The 24,564-nt window shown below is 42.2% G+C and overlaps 1 protein-coding gene across 5 annotated transcripts in view; it reads left to right on the forward strand.

Annotated features, from left to right (window-relative positions):
* The window catches only part of LOC111974024 (bridging integrator 3-like), a 52,280-nt gene that overhangs the window by 18,818 nt on the left and 8,898 nt on the right, over positions 1–24,564 (forward strand). Inside the window, exons 2-6 of one of the 5 annotated variants that reach the window (XR_011481009.1) lie at positions 1,062–1,110; positions 3,777–3,817; positions 7,153–7,210; positions 14,522–14,562; positions 15,303–16,326. The gene's annotated coding sequence lies outside the window, so the exon portion shown is untranslated. Of the gene's footprint in view, positions 1–1,061; positions 1,111–3,776; positions 3,818–7,152; positions 7,211–14,521; positions 14,563–15,302; positions 16,327–24,564 lie in introns of those variants that run through there. The other 4 variants (XR_011481010.1, XM_070447023.1, XM_070447024.1 and 1 more) reach the window with 4 other exon arrangements.

A 24,564-nucleotide genomic window follows, 5' to 3' on the forward strand; every position in this document is an offset into this window, starting at 1 on the left:
GCCCTTCTCCCCCGATTGCTCAGTTTGGCTGGGCGGTCAGCTCTAGGAAGAGTCTTGGTGGTTCCAAACTTCTTCCATTTAAGATGATGGAGGCCACTGTGTTCTTGGGGACCTTCAATGCTGCAGACATTTTTTGGTACCCTTCCCCGGATCTGTGCCTCTCCGAGCTCTACGGACAATTCCTTCAACCTCATGGCTTGGTTTTTTGTTCTGACATGCACTGTCAACTGTGGGACTTTATATAGACAGGTGTGTGCCTTTCCAAATCACGTCCAATCAATTGAATTTACCACAGGTGAACTCCAATCAAGTTGTAGAAACATCTCAAGGATGATCAATGGAAACAGGATGCAATTTCAAGTTTCATAGCAAAGGGTCTGAATACTTATGTAAATAAGGTGTTTCTGTTTTTATTTTGAATCAATGTGCAAAACATTTTTACTTTTCACTTTGTCATTATGGGGTATTGTGTGTAGATTMAGGGGGGAAAAAYCCATTTAATCAATTTTAGAGTAAGGCTGTAACGTAAAAATGTGGAAATAAGTCGAGGGCTCTGAATACTTTCCTGAATGCACTGTAGGCTTAGGGTGTAGGCAGACTGGATTCTGTAAGGGGTGCAGAGTGATGCATTGTGAACTGCCATGCTGCAGTCTCCATTCACAGCAATCTGTCAGGCCATGGCCAGTACAACATGTGGGCCTGCGGGAAAGCCACACAGAGCAGAGGCGACAGCCACTTCTAATTAGTGATATCCACCAGTAATGGAAGCCAGATGTGGCGTGTGATGACAGGAAGTCAATGCACAGGGCTCCTGAAGCACACTCCAGAAGGCCAGGGGTTAACAGCATTTGGATTTGGCTAGCTGTGACTGAGCCAAAGGATTCACTTGTTCACTTGTACCCACCTCGCAACACATTATTACCTACCAGTCAGAGTACCTGTCTGCCAGCCCCTTAAAAATGCCTCATTTCAGTTAAATGCCTGTTTGGATGTGTTAGATTGTATTTGTGATGTGCGGAATGTGGTCTGTCCCACCAATTTATAATTTTGTCTACTTCTAGGATGCCCTTCAAGATTGGACAACCAAAAAAGCAGATTGTTTCCAAAACGGTAAGTGTTCAGTCTTCTGTCCCCCCCAAAAATAAAAATAAATACTAATGAGTCAACATAAGATCTTCCATTATTTGTGTTGCAACACCTATGAAACTAGACAATACATAATTAAATGTCTAATTTCACTAGACATTTGCTACCAGGCTTTATTTAGCGTGTTGTATGGTTGTTACACTACATGGCCAAAAATATGTGGACAGATGCTCGTTGAACATCTCATTCCAAAATCATGGACATTAATATGGAGTTGGTCCCCCATTTGCTGCTATAACAGCCCTTCTGTGAAGGCTTTCCACTAGATGTTGGAACATTGCTGTGGGGACTTGCTTCCATTCAGCCACAAGTGTATTAGTGAGGTCGGGTACTGATGTTGGGCGATTAGGCCTAGCTTGCAGTCGGTGATCCAATTCATCACAAAGGTGTTTGATGGGGTTGAGGTCAGGGCTCTATGCAGGCCAGTCAAGTTTTTCCAGTCAACTAATCTCAACAAACAATTTCTGTATGAAGCTCGCTTTGTGCACAAGGGCATTATCATGCTGAAACAGAAAAGGGCCTTCCCCAAACTGTTGCCACAAAGTTGGAAGCACAGAATTGTCTAGAATGTCATTGTATGTTGTAGCGCTAAGATTTCCCTTCACTAAAACTGAGGCCTAGCCCGAACCATGAAAAACGGCCCCAGACCATTATTCCTCCTCCACCAAACATTACAGTTCGCACTATTTATTGGGGCAGGTAGCGTTCTCCTGGCATCCGCCAAATCAAGATTTGTCTGTCGGACTGCCAGCTGGTGAAGCGTGATTCATCACTCCAGAGAACGCGTTTCTACTGCTCCAATGGCGGCAACTTTTACACAACTCCAGCCGACGCTTGGCATTGCACATGGTGATCTTAGCGTTGTGTGCGGCAGCTTGGCCATAGAAGCCCATTTCATGAAGCTCCCAACGAACAGTTCTTGTGCTGACATTGCTTCCAGAGGCAGATTGAAACTCGGTAGTGAGTGTTGCAAATGTGGAGAGAGAATTGTTACACGCTAAGGCTTCAGCACTCGGTGGTCCCATTCTGTGAGCTTGTGTGGTCTACCACTTCGTGGCTGAGCCATTGTTGCTCCTAGACGTTTCCACTTCACAATAACAGCACTTACAGTTGACCGGGGCAACTCTAGCAGGGCAGACATTTGYGGAACTGACTTGTTGGAAAGGTGGCATCCTATTACTGTGCCATGTTGAAAGTCACTGAGCTCTTCAGTATGGGCCATTCTACTGCCAATGCTTGTCGATGGAGAGTGCATGGCGGTGTGCTCGATGCTATACACCTGTCAGCAACGGGTGTGGCTGAAATAGCCAATTCCACTAATTTGAAGGGGCGGCCACACACTTTCGGTCATGTAGTGTATATGGAAGCACACTGGGATCTTACGACTCCTCACTTTGTTACAGATGAGTAAGAGACTTTCAGACTGCAGAAATACAAGCTAGATATTTTAACCTCTTTTATAGGGGAAGGCTAAGTCTGGCCCAACTAATAAAAATATTTGGTTGCATTTTGTTGTTCAAATTGTATGCTAAAAGATCAAAGCCCTGTAGTGGCTATGGAAGAGGACATTTGGCTTAACCTGTCAATTTTTTCTCTGAAACCTTGGATTTAGACTTGGGGAGAGCAGAGCACTTCTGTCCACACACTGGACAGTGAAGGAGTTAATGCATGTCTGTTTGGCCTGTGGAGAGAATCACACATAAACCTCAAACAATGTTCCAGGTCCCACAGCATGGTTGTTTTCGGAACTGAATGGACAGGAGTTATACAGCTTTTACATCCAATCATTGACCTCCAAAGGAGCCTCTAATCAGAAATTAAGTTTAAAGATGAGAAGGAAACCCAAATTAAGTCCCTCATTCTAACCAACTGCATCTTTAACTTGTTTCTTGGGTTTTCTGAAATATCTTTATTGTATAAGGCGTATGAGTCTATTCACAAAATTAACATAGTGTACTAGAGGTAACCAACAGCAAATCGTCAGACAAGTGACTGCACTCTCATCAATGAGCATGGGCCTGTGGGGTGCCAATTTGTCCAAACCATGTGAGGGGGCAGAGGTGGCTGCCTTGAAGTGCTGGTGAGTGGGTGCCTTCCTTTGGGGAAAACCACTTCCACAGTAATCTGTCTGTCTCTGTGGTCCGGCAGTGGCAGACAGTCAGAACGGGCTCCCAGGCAGCTTCCTGTGACATCCCAGGCCAGACCCAGGGAGTGGGCTACAGTACAGGGAGCCCAGTGGACAACCCTGCCTCCACTGACAGACAGGCAGCTGCCTCCCTCACTGTTTATTTGTTTATCCAGAAGCCCACAGAACCACAAGACAGGAACCCCTGCTACCTCCATAACCAGCGCTGGCCTGTTCAATCAGTCCAGTCTGATCTGAGGTGGAGCAGGGAGGGGGTGGGTGGGGGCTGTCAACCAGACCTTTAGAACTAACAACATGAAGCAAATTAGGGGGAGCCAGGCTGTGCTCAGGATATGGCTTTATTGGCTCTCCAATAGTAGGGATATTCAGTATTCATCAAGCACATGTTAGGACCATAATCGAAGGTAACAACATTGAATGAACAAACATGAACATAAAGATGATAATGTTGTATCTAACAATGAGTTTCAATGTGTTTTTACAGGTTGAAAGAGACTTTGAACAAGAATATAACAAGCTCCAAAAGTAAGTTTGTTGCCACTAATGTTATAGGGGAACTCCTCTTTTCAAACTCATATTCATTATCTCCAGCACCAAACCAGTGTCTATGTGCCGTCTACAACGGCACATTTCTACATTTTGTAGAAAAAAAATAACGTAAAAAAGTTCMACCCAATGAACTGATCTTCAAACACTATGAGATTTGTGTGCAGCAAGAAAATACCCTTAAAAATAGCAAACTTTTAATCCTACTATGTGATGTCACAGAGCGGCATTTTTAGGACCTTTTTTCTCTCTTTTTAACCACAGATCATAGAAATGTGCAATTTTTACATATGTAGACACTGTTATTGTGCTGGAGATGACTTAATTTGTCATTTGTACTCCGTTTTACATACTGTATGTATTGACTCTGCATCATTAGTGCAGCAAAAACCCTCATTGCAGATGAACCCGGAATTGACAGACTAGAAAACATAACGAGTGCTATTTTAAGTGTAAGTTTCCCATTGATTTTTAGAGGTGAACACACATGCCTGTTCTCAACATTTAACCTTGAAATAATTATTTTCATGGGAAATACCATGTTAGAATCTTACACCTCTCTCTTCTGACCCAATGCTGAAGTGAGTTAGGTTACACAATATACACTGAACTAAAATATAAACGCAACATGTGAAGTGTTGGTCCCTTGTTTCCATACACACAAAAAGCTTATTTCTCTCAAATGTTGTACACAAATTAGTTTGCATCCCTGTTAGTGAGCATTTCAGCCTTTGTCAAGATAATCCATCCACCTGACAGATGTAGCATATCAAGAAGCTGATTAAACAGCGTGTTCATTACACAGGTGCACCTTGTGCTGGGGACAAAAGGACACAATTAAATGTGCAGTTTTGTCACAACGCAATGCCACAGATGTCTCAAGTTTTGAGGGAGCATGCAATTGGCATGCTGACTACAGGAATGTTCACCTGAACTGTTGCCAGATAATTGATAAATTCTCTACCATAAGCTGCCAATGCTGTTTTACAGAATTTGGCAGTACGTTAAACCGGCTTCACAACCGCAGACCACGTGTAGCTACGCCAGCCCAGAACCTCCACATCTGGCTTCTTCACCTGCGGACAGCTAATGACCAGCCACCCGGACAGCTAATGAAACTGGGTTTGCACACCCCAAAAATTTCTGCACAAACTGTCAGGGAAGCTCATCTGCGTGCTCGTCGTCCTCACCAGAGTCTTGACTTAACTGCAGTTCGTCGTCGTAACCGACTTCATTGGAGTTGTGCTATTTACGGATTAATCCCGGGTTCAAATGTATTGTGCAGATGTCAACGTTGTGAACAGAGTGCCCCATGGTGGTGGTGGGGTTATGGTATGGGCAGGCATAAGCTACAGACAACGAACACAATCGCATTTTATTGATGGAAATTTGAATGCACAGAGATACAGAGACCAGATCCAGAAACCCATTGTGGTGGCATTCATCCGCTGCCATCACCTCATGTTTCAGCATGATAATGCTCGGCCCCATGTCTCAAGGATCAGTACACAACTTCTGGAAGCTGAAAATGTCCCAGTTCTTCCATGGCCTGCATACTCACCAGATATGTCACCCATTAAGCATATTTGGGATACTCTGGATCTACGTGTATGACAGCGTGTTCCAGTTCCCACTATTATCCAGCAACTTCGCTCAGCCATTGAAGAGGAGTGGGACAACATTCCACAATCAACAGCCTGATCAACTCTATGTGAAGGAGATGTGTCACGCTACATGAGGCAAATAGTGGTCATATCAGATACTGACTGGTTTTCTGATCCATGCCCCTATTTTTTTTTTTTTTTAAGTTAGGTGACCAACAGATGCATATCTGTATTCCCAGTCATGTGAAAGCCATAGATTATGGCCTAATGAATTGATTTAAATTAACTGATTTCCTTATATGAACTGTCGCTCAGTAAAATCTTTGACATTGTTGCATGTTGCGTTTATCTTTTTCTTCAGTGTAGATGGTTTTTGTGAAACGAGGGAGAGAAGCATTCTCTTGCCCAAGACTTTCTGTGAGCTAGCACATAGCAGGCCCTCCCCTGTTGTGTGTCAGAGGTTAAAGAGACTCCCCGAGGGGCCTGCAGACTGAGTGAGAGCACTTCACATTTAGGTTTTGTTGAGTAGGAGACATGGCACCACAATACACATTTCTTACACATGATGAGTAAGAGGAGCAGGCATGTACAGACGTCTTAGCACTCCCCTCTGTTACATATCGTTAACTCTTAGTGAACATAAATCTGCCATCTAGCTCTTTGAACTGTTGTTGAATTCAATAATCTATTAGTTTGTGTGGAAATATACCGTGTCATTTGAAAGACAGGTCGGGTCAAATTTAGCAAATTATTTCATCATCCAATGCCTTCCACAGTAAGTCTAGCATCTATAATCCCATAGCAGTATGTCTACCTGAGATCAGCTTCTAAATCCATACTCCTACGGCATTATACCGCAGCATCTGGGAGTGTAGAGAGGCTGGCTGTTGGCGGCAGTAAAGGGCAAACTGTTGGGGCACACAGGAGCGAGGAGTAGCAGCTGCTCCAGCAGGCCTCCATTAACACCTTGTAGAAATGGACTTCTGGCCCACATCCAGAAGAGCCCTCCTCAGCCCTCGCATTCTCCTGCCTCCCGTCAGTTCATACAGATTGGAGAATGAAGATGGAAATAGGAAAACTGTTGTTTTTTCAGTCCCCTTCTCCTCCCCCCTCCCTTAATGAAACCCTGAAAACTGATGTGACAGCATTCTCCTGGGAGTTGCTAAACAGCCCCTCGTTTCCCTTAATTGATATAATGAACGGCACACGATTCAGCCTCCATAGTTTCGTAATTGCCATTTTAACACCCATCATTTAAATGAATGCGGAGGGATGATTGAAGACATAAATGCTTTTATGCCAGAATTTAGTTGACAGTAACAAAAAGCAATCCTAGTATTTTTAATTAGCAAAAGGGAAGTCATAATAATGTGTTTTATATTAAATCAATGCATTTTTGTAATCCTATTGAATGTCCCAGTCCATAGTGACTTGTAGGTGTTTATTTGTAACATGCAGGCTGGACTGAGATATCCCATTAAGACTGTGTCAGTGAATGCTTTATAGAGATTAGAGGGGTTTGATCAGGATGGACACAGTCCACCCTTTTTCAGTACTCTCCCTGCTGAATGTAAAAACATGATCCTACCGTCAATTTGCTCGGTTGATGCAAAACTGTACTTGGACAGATGCTTTCCAAATGTCATATGTTATATTATTGTGATATCCAAGGTACACCTGAAAAAAAAAAAAAAATCCCTTCCTTTACAGGTTGGAAGATCAGACAAAGAAGCTCCACAAAGACGAAGAAAAGCACAGGCTGATATAGGTTTGTTGTTGACCCAGTGTTGTATATTTTGGCCAATCTCAGAAAAAAATGGATTTCCCACTGATCATCTTTTCTTTCATGTACAAATCTCCTTTGTCATTAACTTGCTCTCATTCGTCTCATCTCTTTCACATGCTAGGCATACATTTACTGACACCTAATTGTTGTGCCTGTCAGGTTTTTCAGGGAKATGTCTGTTATGCAATTTTGGAAAAATGAATTTTTTGGAATGTGAGGTTTTATTCAGTAGCCTTTAAAGATTAGCAATATATCTCACATGCTTCCTACTCATAGCTTGTGTATTTCTGCACAGAAGAAATATATATTTTTGGTTGGCTCTTTTGGAGATGGAAATGGGTATCTTTGGGAGGAGCAGTAGCAGAATGTGCCCCTGGTAGATAGCTAGTCTGAGGGTGGAGAGGAGTAGGATGGGGCTTCTTCATTTCCTCTGCTTTGTGCTCTGGAATATGGGATGATGCCTCATCAAAGTATCAGAGCTGTCAATGTCTCATTAGAATTAATGGATTCCATCTGTTGCACAGGTCCTTTCTCCACCAACCAAACAAAGAGTAGACCTGCCTGCACAATATGTTAGCACACAGTGTGCTCCACACAGCTTTTCATAACACAATCATTTGTCTAGTCTATTTAAAGTAAGACAATGAAATTGTGGGCTCTTCTGAGGCAAGTCCATAAGCCTTTAGAGAGAAATCTTTACTGAGTCTGTATATCACTGGCCACGAGCCATTTTCTTCAATCTGTTTGACTGCAAGCAGAAAAGCTGAGTCAAGTTCTACATTGGCAACACAAACGGTTTATTCATTACCTGATACAATGGAATTTAACAGTTAGATTTTCTGTAGCTTGACAACCATGTTAAGATCTTTGCTCACCAACTGCAGTGCAATCTTTTTGTCCGAATTCAGAAAAAATACACAATCCGATTTTGACACGCCAGCCAATACGTTTTTTCGAAAACATCGCATAACGCCACCAACACTGCTGCAGTCATTATCCGTGGCAATATGTTGTTCAAAGTGGCTATGAGAGGATGCAGAATGAGAGGAAATTAAAATACTTCCGGACAAACAATATGCAACTGAAAATATTAGGATAMGCTATTCATGAAAGGAGCTTGGCTGCGATTCATTCAGTTAAAAGCAAAACTGGGAACTGTCGTCATTCCACGCACTTAAACTGACCATCATGATGCTTGCTGCCAATAGTTTTCTTTCTATCTGATTAAAGAGGTGAAGTCCAGACAGGCTAGACCTATTTTAGGAAACTTCCTGAATGGACATGGATAATTAGCGAACTCATACACGCACACCCACCCACCTAAAAGGACCCGTCAATCAAAGCAGCCTGCAGCGCATACCACTTAGACACATAAGCAAATCACAGTTCTCCTTTCCCCAAAACAAAACGTATGAAAAACATTGTCTTTAAATCCTTTTTGTAGGATATCAAAAACCACTCTACATTATAGGATAATGCTAAATCAATGTAGCCTATCATATAATTTGACGAAAGTTGTAAGGAGAAGATATCGAGACAGCTGTGATATAAGGCTATATCAGGATGAAATTGACAACCAWTAGAAAATAGGAACACATGCACACAACCTGTCCATAGCCGTTGATCAATTTTAGTGAAGCAACGGGTGGTTATGTTGACACTAGGCCTACATTTTATTTTGAGTGAGTGCTTTATCTAAATCTTCGCAAAAACGTATTGATAAGGGTAAACTCCAGCAGATATTTTTTGGTCTGTATTTTAGGGTTGTCTATATCACACTTTAGCAGGCCTATAATACATAGCCTAATATATAGGCTATATGAATGATTCGTTAAGTTAGAAGTTAATTAATATATTATCTCCGTCTTCACTGTTCCCTTCTTGCGCAATTCACGCATCTCTGCTGGCAAAGCCACTGTCACTCTCTTTCRCCTCTAGGTCTTGAACGAGTAACGTATAGATAGACAATTAACAGCAATATTGTTTAAATATATTTCAAGCTATTTTTATTATGCTATTTTTATTTTCGCAGGGGCGCGGACATTGACTCTAGGGGGTTAAACTGATAGGCCTATTTGAGAAGAGAAGCATCGATCGATCCTCTTGCTTGCTGAATGGCAATGAAATAGGTTACAGCGTTGGCAATGAACTGACGGAGAAGTTTTAATGGCGAGAGTGACGTGTAGCTCTGGTGTGATGTGATCACGTTGGCTAAATTGATACATTGCAGCATTGATTAATTGTAAACGCAAAAAACAGGCAAATATAAATGAATGAATTCACACAAAGAACACAGACCTGTCAGGGGTAGTGCAGTGGCAGTATCCCAGATAACAATTTCTATTGGTTAACAGTTTATTTTCACTTGCGAAAAGATGCAAAAATCGAACCTGGGCCAAAAATAAATAATTGACTGATTGCGGCAGGATATTTCGCAATTAGTGGGATAGGTGTCATAAACAAGACGTGCTGTATTTATTTTTTTCGTCTAAATTATTCGGACAAAAATAAAGGGTTTGGTGAGAAAGGGCCTTTTAGTCTGTTTCATAACCACTAAATCAACGTGGCTTGTTTTACCCACATATACATTCTCATGTGAATGCCAGGTTAGGGCAGGCTCAACCTGTTATTACAAAACCAGAAACTCCACCTGCATATGTTTGATTGACAGTAAATGGGTCTTTACCCGATCCTAAGAGTGTTTGAATGAGTCCTACTTTGAGTCTGATGTTTTTCTTTTTTTACTTCCTGCCTTATCAACTTCTTTGCATGTCCCCAGTGCAGCTCATTTATTTTGATTGTGATGCTGTGATCCGATATGCACTCTAGGTCTAAAGATAAAGTGTCAAGGGTGCAGATTAACAGTAATTGGCGCTGGGACTGTAGAAACATTTGCACTGATTCCTATTGCTTTTTTGAATATTCAGTACAGCAGCCGAGCCCACCACACCCTCAACTCCTTCCAACTGATGCTGTGCTGCTCTATCCTACTTTTTCTTTTAGTTTATTACACGAAAAGCTCAAACTTTTGAACCCCTCCCGCTGTGTCAGTCTTGGCACAGTGCTAACCTCTGCTGTTAGCCATGCCCACCAAGCATGTCTGGGCCAAATAGTCAAACCAGGCCAACAATTAATAACACAGATTGTATGTTGGCATGGTGATGTTTCTACATTCCACCATATCTATTTGGTTTTGGTGTTTTTTTTCTTATCCTTTCTCTCCCTCCCTCCTTTCCCTTCTCAGGCTCAGTTTTAACATGGTAATAACAATATTCCTTGGGAGTTCTATATGTGTCTCTCAGCCATGTCCAAGGCAGCAGTGAAGATCTCAGGGGACTTGCTCAGTAACCCACTGTGTGAACAGGACCAGGACTTTTCTGGAGTCCATGACTGCTCTGGACACAGCCATGAAGAGGATGGACTCCTTCAATCAGGAGAAGGTCCTGTCTGTGCTCTTCCTCAGCCTCACACCACAGCTGAGTCGTTCCCCTAGATTATTTTCCAGGTGGGGTGCAATTGCAAAAACCCCAGAGCAACATCTAGGTCAGGTCCTCTTGCATCGAAATTGTCTATTGAAACCAAAATATACAATATACTCTTCTAGGCAGGGGGCCAATAAACTGTATACTCTTTTAGGCAAGGGGCCTATACAATGGTAGAAGAAACACTCCCCCAGCCTAGCTTTCACAGCTCTACCTATGAGCATTTGATTCAGAATTCTGACAGGTATGCCTCATATGCTCCCCTCTCTTCAAACACTCAAAGGGCTGAAACCAAAAGGGTTTGGTTTTCCTAAGTGTATTTTCATCTTTGTCAATATTGTGTGAACGAGAAGAAAAAACTCACTCAGGATCTCTTTTCTTCTCTTGTCTTGTTTTGAGAGCGTCTCCAGCAGCACACTGGTCTATTAGCTGCTTGTCTTTGTCYAATATCAGAGAGCTGTAGATCGGATGCATTTGTGACTCACTAGTGTTTAAAATAACTCGTACTATGGAATAGCTTCACTTGGAAATGTCACAGGCTGTTTTAATGGGATTTGTTCTCTGCATGATCTTCCACAGTCTCTCTCTGTGAGGAATGCTGCTTCTGCTCTCAGCTCCTTTATATTATTTGCCATGTGTACATCACATATTTGATTAAAATCATCGCTGCAGGTAATCATAGGGATGGCATTGCATGTGCGTTTCTTCAGGGCATTGCACTGTGAGAGACATCTCTGTTAAGAGAGAGAAGTCAGTCAACAGGGAATCACACTGATCATCAAGAATGCAGAAAAACAAATATGTACAAGACCTGATTGTACTACAATTTTAGAAGAGTGCTTTTTCCATGAGTGTACTTTAGACTGGTTTTCCCAGCGTCCTTTTATGTGTCTTGTGGCCTTACCTTGAGTAACAATGTCCCTCTCTGTACATATTCTGAAGATCTCTGTGAATTCCTTTCAAGCACTCAACAAGGCATTCAGGCATTCTTCCAGCAAAGACTGGACGTAAAACACACATTGTGCTCAGATCAAGTTTTACAGTAGCCATTTGGAATGACTGGACTAAGATGTGTGGTGACTGTGCTTGTGGTTCACAGCTTGTGACCTATGGTAGGTCTTTTCAAGAGTTTGGCTTGGTGGTCTGCCAAGAACAGTCCTTCCATTTTGACTGTATTTAAGATGAAATGTCTTCTCATTCTTCTGAAGATTGGAAATGAGTAACATTTTTACATCAGAACAAGAGTTATTCTCCCCTTAAAATCTGGAACCCTTGCAAAAGATGAAGAGTAGTCAATATTCTCTAACCCATTTCTATGAAAATGTCCAAGGCAAATGTATTTGTGATCATCCATTTTTAGTCTGCTTTTCTCTTTCCTTCTCCACTTCCCTCTTAGTTAAACAGTGTGTCAGAACCCTGAAGTGTAGTTAACATCTCTTACTGTTCTCCTCTGAGTCCTCTTCCCTCTGGCTATGCTAATAACCCTCATAACCTTCACCTCGGACAAATATGGGAGGCCAGCTCTGCACTACACAGCACTCATCTTGCTGGACTCTACTCGAGCTTTCGAAATCATCTCGAATCGGTTTTGAGCTGCTTAGAGTCATATGATCAGGAACAGCAAGATGTCTATGTGGTATTGTATTTTTACATCACTGGCATTTTGCAGGTCAGTAACAAAGGTGCAGGTTTGCTGTAAAGTGCGTAGGATTGGAGGCGTTGGCTGGCTCTATAGGGTATAATTTCCCTGCTTGGCTCCATGGCCATGGTCTGCTGGACAGTTCTCCAGCCAGGCAGCATGGAGCCAAGTATACCTTCTTACTTCTGGAAGTGAAGCAGTCATCATAAGTTAGAAAATACAAAAACCAAAATACATTATTCTCCATCATATTGAGCCTGGTAGTTAGGTGGCCTTCACAGTATTTTGACATGCAACCCTTCTGTTATCACAATTTGGTGCTTGAGTTTAGAGGCCTCCTTTTCAGACAGTCTCAGTCGACAAGATGTTTGACATGACCGTGTTCTGCTACAGTATATCTCTCTGAGCCGCATAGCTTGGCATTCGGTTAACTGGTTGAGAGCTGACGCACAAGCAAAGCGTTTCTAGGCCCTTGGTTGGTCAGTTGGTTCAGTATTTTTTTGAATATCACCTCAGGAGTCCAGAGTTGTTAAAGCCCAACGCAGCTCACCAGAATCATACTCCACCAGCTCTCCCTCCAAGCTGGCTGTTCCTTCCTTCTGACGGCACCACCAACATCTCAACTGCTCAAGCAAAACAGACACAAAAGCAACCACCCTTTGCTCTCTTTGGTGTTGAGAGAAGATGTTCTGCCGCGGGGCTGTGAGTGAGAGAGCGAGCAGATAAAATGTGCAGGGATAATGAAGGCAGCAGTGGCCCAGGCCTGTGTGTTTATTTCTGGGGCTGAGGAGGGCGCACAGCCCCCCCGGCACACTGCTGCTGAAGCCGAGCCCCAGTGAAAATGGCGGCTGAGCAGTAGCGGATGCTCCGTTTGGAGGGATATTGATTTCCTCTGCGATCTGCGTGTATTTTTGGGAGGCCTGTGTGCCGGGATGGCCTCTGCCCCGTGACTCACTCACAGAGACTGCTGCTAGAGCTCCGGCCTCAGGCACTGCTGGGCCTCAGCTGAATAGTCCTTCCCCCCTCTCTGTGGGAAAGGGCAGAGGGTAGAGGGCACCAGCATGCTTAAGCAAATGTGCTGTTGTTGTTCTCCCCGCTTACTGCATGCACTCACCTCAGCAGCAGCGCAGCTCCAGACTTTTCTCTCTCCCAGGGAGGGGGGATGGTGTGAATATGTAAAACAGAGGAAAATGTAAATTCCCATGTACTTATTTGTTATTGGTTCTCTTGTTTTCCCTCAAACCAAATTCATTCGTGTTATGTACTTGTTTTAGCGAAGCAGTGTTGATGTGTGTGTCTTCTCAGAGATGGTCAGGGCATTCAGAAAGCTCTGCTGTTTTACAGTATTTGTTTCTTATATTCTGTGATTGACTATCCTTCCAATAACTAGTGAGCAAGTAATTACTTGTACTAGGCTCACTGTTCATATGGAGCTGTCACTTCATGGAGTTGTCTTGACACTTTTATTTCTCATGAAATGTTCTTAGCGATGTTGTTCACTGGAGTTGTTTGCCAGGTTAACTTAGGGTTCTGTCAGAGATCTAGCATTCATTTTGACTGTGCAATATAAATGACACTGGACATGTTGTTAATTGTGTGCCAACTTCTATCGATGGGACTTTGGCGTCAGGGCTGGAGGCCTCAAGATGAGATGTCAATTTACTTCCATTTAACAAATTCCCCCTCCCTCCCTTCCTCTGTCGGCTCTGGCAACAAGAAGGAGAATGCAGGAAAATATAAACTGTTATTGTTAAAATGTTTGTTTGCAAAGAACTTTCATCTTGTAAAGCAACCCACCCTCCGCAGGATTTGAAATCAGTGGGGCTTTGCTTTCATGTCCGTCCCCTGACAGTTGTATCCTTTTGTATTGTTGAGCTCAATGAATATTCAGGGGTTTCTCCTCGGGGCTTGTGTACAATAAAACAGTCAACGTCACAAAAGTTTCTTTGCAACCCGCCTCACCTCCCTCCCCTCTGTTTTGAGTGCTCTGTTTGAAAATACACAATTGTTGATTGTTTGTGTGGAGGCATGGGACTTGGAGGAGCTATTATGTTCAACTTGATGTAATCCACTTTGACAACAAATTTTTATTCATAAAGACATTCATATTAAGAGAAGTACTGTATATATTTTTTTTATCTCTAACATTGACCCGTGTCTGTTCGTCCACAGGTGAACCAGATCTCGAAGACGGTGATCGATCCTCTTAAAAAGTATGTGTCTATCTAGACCTGCACCTCTCCCATTGTCCGCATGTTTTTAATACATCACAAGCCACAGCTGCTGTGTCTGTAGAGTGGGAAGGAGCGCACACACAAGGGGAGTTGGAACGTAGCATTAGCTCCAGAAGGCGCTGTAATAAACCATAGCAGATAGTAAAACTGAACTGGACAGGGAATGGGGCTGCTGTGGTAGTGTGTCTGGAAGAAAGTTTAAAGTTTAATTCCCTATACTCGCCCCCGTCCGTCCGAGCACGCAGTGAGTGCTATTCCATTCCTGAAGCCTGGCCCTGACACACACACACACACACACACACACACACACACACACNCACACACACACACACACACACACACACACACACACACACACACACACACACACACACACACACAGAGAGTGCAGAGGCGGTAGAGGGAGTGGCCAGGCCGGGAGCAAGGATCCCACCCGTCTTCCGTAGTGCTTGTTAAGGTCCTGCTTCCTCCTGCTGACCCCTCCCCCAGAGGCTGCTTTTTGGAGTGGGGTGTGTTTGAGAGAGAGAGATTCAATGTGTTTGCTGTCTGGTGAATTTGTGTGTGTTTTAACTTTTTTGTTTATAACAAAATATCTGTCTGAAATTCCTGATCTTGTCATGTCAAACCCCTAGCAAAATGAACTTTGATGGAACATATGAATGCACTAGTTAGTGATTGTGTGCATGCACTATTTGTCTCCTCGTGTGTTCTGGTAGCAGAGCTGTGACAGGATGGAATGGTTCTAATTTCCTCTTCCTGGTGGGCGGCAGGCGGACGTGTGGGCAGGCTCTGAATATGGCAGAGGGCCCAGCTTCCTGGGCCAGGGGCAGGGGATTGGCTGGGGAGCAGGACTGTCTCAGGACAGTACACAAACATACACTGCATTGGACAAACACATTGTGGGAACAGCCTGGTTGATCTCTTAGGCATTCCTAGTTTATCACCAAACTTTTATTTTGAAATGTCTTTTTTTTTACCCCTTTTTCTCCCCAATTTCGTGACAGCCTTGCGTTCCTATTTTTTAAAATTCGTTTTGCACTGTTGGTGGTAGGTGCTCTTGATTCAGCAGCCCTAGCGCTGGGAAGGCAAAATGTTCCCATTTTTAACTGAAGGTAGAACTCCGCCTACCCGGCAGGCCCAGAGAGCAAATCAAGTGCACCTATAGGCCCACCGCTGACCAATCAGATAGCTCAGATCACTGTGTCTGCACAGTTTCTTCGAGCCATAGACTGGGGAAAAAGCCTAGAATGCACAGCAAAGTTGATACTGTGATTTCAAAACTTAAAACCATGACTAGAGAGAGACTGAACGAATACAGCAAAGAGCTGCTGTTTTTGTGTAAGTTCATGTTTAAATTGTTATTCAGCACTGTAAACATTTTTGTTCAACACCTTTCTTTATTAGCCATAAAATGCACGTTATTGTCACACCCTGACCTCAGAGATCCTTTTTATGTCTCTATTTTGGTTTGGTCAGGGCGTGAGTTGGGGTGGGCATTCTGTGTTCTATGTTTTGTATTTCTTTGTTGTTTGGCCGGGTGTGGTTCTCAATCAGAGGCAGCTGTCTATCGTTGTCTCTGATTGAGAACCATACTTAGGTAGCTCTTGCCCACATGGGTTTTGTGGGTAGTTGTTTTCTGTCTTTGTGTCTGCACCAGACAGAACTGTTTCGTGTTGGTCTATTTTTGTTATTTTGTCTTAGTGTTCTGAGTTAAAATAAATATCATGAACACGTACCACGCTGCACCTTGGTCCGATCCTTCTCATTCCGACGACAATCGTTACAGTTATCCCTACTTCCACACGCTACAACCAGCACTGCAGCTGCAATTAATGAGTATAGCAAAAGTGTTCCGATAAGCCTGCATTGTTATTATTTGCAGCCTGTGTGTCTTTTTTAATATCAAGGAATATTTCACTTTCTCTGGTCATAGGAGTAACAACATGAATTGGTGCATGAGGCAGTGCGACTTGAGTTTCGCCATCAGCTGGAAGACTATGTCACCTTTTCTCAGCAGAGGGGACGGAGGGATGGGTGAGAGGCAGCCTCAACGCTGCTCCCTCCATCCCTCCCTCTCCGACTGACCATCAGATGCAGGCCCATCAGTAAAAAAAAGCAAATTATTAAGCTCACTCAGCTGTGCTTCACAAGTAATACAACAAATGATCCATTATCTGTGTGATCATATACCTAATTAAAAAATATTGATATAATTTCAAAATGGTCTGGGAAGAACAACATTGGCAGGGCAATTCAAGCATAGCCAATATGCAGTGATAATATGTGGGCCTATAGCCTACTGCACAAACCTCATTGCTACAGAACTGTTACATGCTTACATTTTTGAAGATGTGTTTTAAAAAAAAAAACCTGAGCGGTAGATCTCGGCTTGCATTTTAACTCGGAAAGTGATCTTGACTCAAAAGGTTGGTGACCACTATTTTAGGACGAGGAAAACAAGCCATCAGCCCTGTTGCATGTTTATGGCGTTGAAGCTCCGCATATTGTAATTAGCCATCAAAGTAGAGGACTGCTCTATTAAGCCACCATACATTAAGCTTCCATTAGAAATAAAATGCCATTAGTCCACCAGTAACAGAATGTTAATCATTGTTTCTGAAGTCTCAATAGTCTTGATGTTTTTGTGTCGATCTGTAAGAAAATGTGTGGAATCTTAAATAGAGCAGAGAATGGCTTGAGCCTGGACAGTGTTAATGGAGTTTTTTTTATTTGTCACTTCAATGGGCTGTGTACGTGCCAGAGTATGTGTATTCAAATTTAGGCTACACTTAGTTGGGTAATTAACACTCACTGTATTAGGACAAATATAAGCACCCACCAACATATCCAGGAAATGATGAGCATGAAAATATGCTCTCCCTTTCTCTGTCTCTCCCTTTCTCAGTCACTCCCTCTCTCCATTCAATTTAAGGGCTTTATTGACATAGGAAACATATGTTAACATTGCCAAAGCAAGTGAACTAGATAATAAACAATAAAAGATTAACAGTAAACATTACACTTACAAAAGTTCCAAAATAATAAAGATATTTAAAATGTCATATGTCTATATACAGTGTTGTAATGATGTGCAAATAGTTAAAGTACAAAAGGGAAAATAAATAAACATTAAATATAGGTTGTATTTAAAATGGTATTTGTTCTTCACTGGTTGCCCTTTTCTTGTGGCAACAGGTCACAAACTGATTGTTTTCTAATTCTTTGTGGGTCTGTGTAATCTGAGGGAAATATGTCTCTCTAATATGGTCATACATTTGGCACGAGGTTAGGAAGTGTAGCTCAGTTTCCACCTCATTTTGTGGGAAGTGTGCACATACTGTAGCCTGTCTTTTCTTGAGAGCCAGGTCTGCCTTCGGCGGCCTTTCTCAATAGCAAGGCTATGCTCAGTGAGTCTGTACATAGTCAAATATTTCCTTCATTTTGGGTCAGTCACGTTGGTCAGGTATTCTGCCACGGTGTACTCTCTGTTTAGGGCCAAATAGAATTCTAGTTTGCTCAGTTTTTTTGTTGTTAATTCTTTCCAATGTGTCAAGTATCTTTTTGTTGTCTCATGATTTGGTTGGGTCGAATTGTGTTGCTGTCCTGGCTCTCTGTGGGGTCTGTTTGTGAACATAGTCCCAGGACCAGCTTGCTTAGGGGGCTCTTCACCAGGTTAATTTCTCTGTAGGTGATGGCTTTGTAATGGAAGGTTTGGGAATCGCTTCCTTTTAGGTGGTTGTAGAATTTAACGTCTCTTTTCAGAATTTTAATCATTAGCTGATATTGGCCTAATTCTGCTCTGCATGCATTATTTGGTGTTTTACGTTGTACACGGAGGATATTTAGCAGAATTCTGCATACAGAGTCTCTATTTGGTGTTTGACCCATTTTGTCAATTCTTGGTTGGTGAGCGGACCCCAGACCTCACAACCATAAAGGACWATAACTGATTCAAGTATTTTTGGCCAGATCCTAATTTGTATGTCGAATTTTATGTTCCTTTCGATGGTGTAGAAGGCCCTTCTTGCCTTGTCTATCAGATTGTTCACAGCTTTGTGGAAGTTACCTGTGGCGCTGATGTTTAGGCCGAGGTATGTATAGTTTTTTTGTGCGCTCTAGGGCAATGGTGTCTAGATGGAATTTGTATTCGTGTTCCTGGCAACTGGCCATTTTTTGGAACACCATTATTTTTTTCTTACTGAGATTTACTGTCATGGCCCAGGTCTGACAGAATCTGTGCAGAATATCTTGGTGCTGCTGTAGGCCCTCCTTGGTTGGGGAGAGAAGCACCAGATCATCAGCAAACAGTAGTAATTTGACTTCAGATTCTAGTAGGGTGAGGCCGGGTGCTGCAGACTGTTCTAGTGCCCTCGCCAATTCGTTGATATATATGTTGAAGAGAGTGGGGCTTAAGCTGGATCCCTGTCTCACCCCCGGCCCTGTGGAAAGAAATGTGTGTGTTTTTTGCCAATTGTAACCGCACACTTGTTGTTTGTGTACATGGATTTTATAATGTTGTATATTTTTTGTATATCAGGCCCTCATGCCAAATTGAGTCGAAAGCTTTTTTGAAATCAACAAAGCATGAGAAGACTTTGCCTATGTTTTGGTTTGTTTGTCAATTAGGGTGTGCATGGTGAATACGTGGTCTGTCGTACAGTAATTTGGTAAAAAGCCAATTTTGACATTTGCTCAGTACATTGTTTTTGCTGAGGAAATGTACGAGTCTACTGTTAATGATGATGCAGAGGATTTTCCCAAGGGTGCTGTTGATACATATCCCATGGTAGGTATTGGGGTCACTTTTGTGGATTGGGGTGATCAGTCCTTGGTTCCAAATATTGGGGAATATGCCAGACCTGAGGACGATGTTAAAGAGTTTAAGTATATCCATTTGGAAGTTGTGGTCTGTATATTTTATCATTTCATTTAGGATACCATCAACACCACATTCCTTTTGAGGTTGGAGGGTTTGTGTTTTGTCCTGTAGTTTAATTACATTCAATGTAATTGGATAATCCAGTCGGTTCTGGTAGTCTTTAATAGTTGATTCTAAGATTTGTATATGTTTTTGCTGTTTGTTCTTTGTTATAGAACTGGTTTATCCATACATCTCCGTTTTGGATAGATAACTCTTCGTGTTGTTTGTTTAGAGTTTTCCAATTTTCCCAGAAGTGGTTAGATTATATGGATTCTTCAATTACATTGAGCTGATTTCTGACGTGCTGTTCCTTCTTTTTCCGTAGTGTATTTCTGTATTGTTTTTGTGATTCACCATAGTGAAGGCGTAGGCTCAGGTCTTCTGGGTCTCTTATGTTTTTCGTTGGTTAGGTTTCTCAATTTCTTTCTGAGGTTTTTGCATTCTTCATCAAACCATTTGTCATTGTTGTTAATGTTCTTAGGTTGTCTGCTTGAAATGTTTAGATTTGATAGGGAAGCTGAGAGGTCAAATGTACTGTTTAGGTTTTCTACTGCCAAGTTTACACCTTCACTATTACAGTGAAATGTTTTGTCCAGGAAATTGTCTAGAATAGATTGAATTTGTTACCTAATTGTTTTTTGGTAGATTTCCACACTACTTTCCTTCCATCTATAGTATTTTTTTATATTATTCAGTTCCTTTGGCTTTGATGCCTCATGATTGAGCAAAGCTCCGTTCAAGTAGAGTGTGATTTTGCTGTGATCTGATAGGGGTGTCAGTGGGCTGACTGTGAATGCTCTAAGAGACTGGGTTGAGGTCAGTAATAAAGTAGTCTACAGTACTACTGCCAAGAGATTAGCTATAGGTGTACCTACCATAGGAGTCCCCGCAAAGCCTACCATTGACTATGTACATACCCAGCGCCCGACAGAGCTGCAGGAGTTGTGACCCGTTTTTGTTAGTTATGTTGTCGTAGTTGTGTCTAGTGGGGCATATGGCGGAGGGAATGCTATCACATCCCAGGTAGGTGTTTGTCCCCCTGTGTGCTYAGGGTGTCAATATCTCCCTAGGAAAGGTGGGTGTGGAGTCAGGRGCAGGAGAGCAAGAATTTCAAGAAGGGCGTTTTATTTACTGGTCCACCAACAAAACAGGTACAGGACCACAAAAGCAGCCACTAGAAAACAGGAACGCAGTCTTGTCGAAAACGGAGGAACACACTCCTCTACAAAACTAACGTGCGGGAAAAACAGTCCCGTGAAATAAACCTGCTTAACAGGGAAAAACGCAACCCAAGCAAACGACAGTAACACAAACAATCCAAAAAACCTAGCGGGTAGGGCGAGATTAAATACCCCACTGATTAGCCTAAACTAGACACAGGTGAACACAAGACAGACAAAACCAAACTAAAAAGAAAAGGAATCGGTGGCAGCTAGTAGGCCGGCGACGACGACCGCCGAGCACCGCCTGAACAGGGAGAGGAGCCACCTTCGACAGAAGTCGTGACAGAGGGTGTCAGGTTCTTGTCCAGTTCTGGCATTTAGGTCGCCACAGACTAGTACATGTCCCTGGGCCTGGAAATTGTTGATCTCCCCCTCTAGGATGGAGAAGCTGTCATCATTAAAGTATGGGGATTCTACTGGGGGATATAGCTAGCACACATGAGGACATTTTTCTCTTTTGAGATTAGAGGTCGACCGAATAATCGGAATGGCCGATTAATTAGGGCCGATTTAAAGTTTTCATAATAATCGGAAATCTGTATTTTTGGACACCGATTTGGCCGAATTATTATTATTATTATTATTATTATATATTTTTTTTACACCTTTATTTAAATATTGCTGTTTTATATTGTACAACCTTCAATGTTATATCATAATTATGTACAATTCTGGTAATTARGGTCTTTGTTAGGAATAAATGGACTACACACAGTTCGCAACGAGCCAGGCTGCCCAAACTGCTGCATATACCCTGACTGCTTGCACGGAACGCAAGAGAAGTGACACAATTTCCCTAATTATAAGAAATTCATGTTAGCAGGCAATATTAACTAAATATGCAGGTTTAAAAATATATACTTGTGTATTGATTTTAAAGAAAGGCATTGATGTTTATGGTTAAGTTTGGTGTAACGACAGTGCTAAATCATCACCCGTTTGGCGAAGTAGGCTGTGATTCGATGAGAAATTAACAGGCACCGCATCGATTATATGCAACGCAGGACACGCAAGATAAACTAGTAATATCATTAATCGGTATCGGCTTTTTTTGGTCCTCCAATAATCGGTATAGGTATCGGCATTGAAAAATCATAATCGGTCGACCGCTAGTTGAGATAATGTCCTTATTCATTTCTAGCCAAATGTAAAATGTTCCTGTTTTGACTAATTTAATAGAGTGGGTTAGGTCTGCTATATACCAAATTAGCATACCCCCTGAGTCTCTTCCCTATTTCACACCTGGTAGTTTGGTGGATGGGACTACCAGCTCTCTGTAATCTCCCTCCCTCTCTCTCTCTGTCCCTCTCTCTGTCCCTCTCTCTTTCTCCCTCTCTCTCTCTCTGTCCCTCTCTGTCCCTCTCTCCCAGCCGTGAATTCCATCGACTCAGGGGGGACAGTGAATGACATCAGGGTATTTATATGTAGGGATGGGCATTTGACATTCTTTGACTGTTCAAGTACCTGCAGGATTTTTTTTTCGAGTACTCGATTGGAAAAGCAAATCTATTTTTAGAACTCAGGGCCGCAATGGAAAAGAAAAATTGCACGTTTATCTATATGCCAACAGATCGCAACAATGCCTAATTTATCATAACCATTACAAATCCTAATTGCTAAATTGCCCCATATATATATTCTGTCAATAAAATGTTAATTAATTTATTGAAATCGTAATATCAACTGGTTATACACTGCTCAAAAAAATAAAGGGAACACTTAAACAACACAATGTAACTCCAAGTCAATCACACTTCTGTGAAATCAAACTGTCCACTTAGGAAGCAACACTGATTGACAATAAATTTCACATGCTGTTGTGCAAATGGAATAGACAAAACGTGGAAATTATAGGCAATTAGCAAGCAATTAGCATTTGTGGCCTGCTGGAGGTCATTTTGCAGGGCTCTGGCGGGGCTCCTCCTTGCACAAAGGCGGAGGTAGCGGTCCTGCTGCTGGGTTGTTGCCCTCCTACGGCCTCCTCCACYTCTCCTGATGTACTGGCCTGTCTCCTGGTAGRGCCTCCATGCTCTGGACACTATGCTGACAGACACAGCAAACCTTCTTGCCACAGCTCGCATTGATGTGCCATCCTGGATGAGCTGCACTACCTGAGCCACTTGTGTGGGTTGTAGACTCCGTCTCATGCTACCACTAGAGTGAAAGCACCGCCAGCATTCAAAAGTGACCAAAACATCAGCCAGGAAGCATAGGAACTGAGAAGTGGTCTGTGGTCACCACCTGCAGAACCACTCCTTTATTGGGGGTGTCTTGCTAATTGCCTATAATTTCCACCTTTTGTCTATCCCATTTGCACAACAGCATGTGAAATTTATTGTCAATCAGTGTTGCTTCCTAAGTGGACAGTTTGATTTCACAGAAGTGTGATTGACTTGGAGTTACATTGTGTTGTTTAAGTGTTCCCTTTATTTTTTTGAGCAGTGTATTACATTGTGGAACATAATCTTCAAAAAGGCAGTAACCTCAGCAGTGGTGCTTGCTTCTAGAAGCCTTGTTTAAAAATAAACAAAATGCCTTGTTTTTTATTTATTTAGCAGACAAGATGTTCTTATTTCTCAAGTCCTTATCATAGTCAAGACACGCCTATTTCATTGTAAAGAAATTGAATATAATGTAATAAAATATATWTTTTTAAATCTAATGTAAAAAGTTGCCATTGTGAAGTAATTCACATCTCGTGCCTGGAACAGTTATTCTCAAAGAGTGATCATTTGAAACCTGGGTCATTTTGGCAAGTTGAAATATATATTTTCGACATACAGATGTTCGATTTAGTTTATTCTGCCTGTTCTTTGGAATTTAAGTGGATGAACAATTCCACATTGAACATTGTATGGTGATGAATTACAGCCACGACATCAGTTTGGTGAGTAGGCCTATGCTCAATGATTCTGATGAAAGTAGGCTCTTTGTCTTTATCAAACTATTTTTGCATATTTTCAGTGTGGAACTTGTCAATGTTTAGGGGGGTTATAGCCTAGAGCCCTAGGCTAACCAATTCTAAATGGCACTAGCAGGTCGCAAAGTAGCATAAGCGAGAAATAGACAGGACACAATTATTCCACAACTGCAGCTCGTTGGAACACATATTTTCCTACTTCAATCAAACAGTCCATTTTGAATTTGTGATAACACTTGACAAGGAATATATCTTGTGAATCCCATCAGATTTGTTTTATAGACATGTATTTCTGTAAGCCAAAGGAGCTTGTGTGCGCACTCAGCACGCGTGTGTGGCGGGAGGAGTCAGAATGCCATTGAGTGAATGAGATATGGAGGTGAAAGGGAATTTAAGGAGAACAGTGTGATGCTTTACTTGTTTTATTTTTTGTTGTTCCTCGGAAGGCGCATGTACAAATGGAACATTAGAGTCAAAGCAAATTACCGTTGTCTTCAAGACAAAATTTCACTTGCCTATTCTGGCAGCCACAAAGCACATTCCACCAAATAGTTTTACAGTATTAAAAAAAAAAAAGTGGTCTCTGGTTAAAGATCGAGCTTTGATGTGCGTTTGAGGACTCGATTACTCATGCTCATACCTAAGGGGGAGTGAGTGGGTATGAGGCCTCCTATCCTAATCCTTTCTGCTTTGTTGCTCTTTTAGGTGAGACAGAAGGCAGCCCTGTTGTAAGACCTGGGGTTGGGGGAAGAAAGTGACTGCCCCTGACACTATGGTTCATTTAGTCTACTTTGGGAGTTACTCAAGGTGCTGTTTTGTTTTCTGTCACTGTCAGATTGAAGCAATTAGATGTGTTTTACGAGGGTGTCTCAAAATTATGTAGCCTATAAACTAGCCTACATTTTAGTTCACAATCA

This window comes from Salvelinus sp. IW2-2015, linkage group LG15 (genome assembly GCF_002910315.2).
Source record: "Salvelinus sp. IW2-2015 linkage group LG15, ASM291031v2, whole genome shotgun sequence".
Taxonomy (NCBI): Eukaryota; Metazoa; Chordata; class Actinopteri; order Salmoniformes; family Salmonidae; genus Salvelinus; species Salvelinus sp. IW2-2015.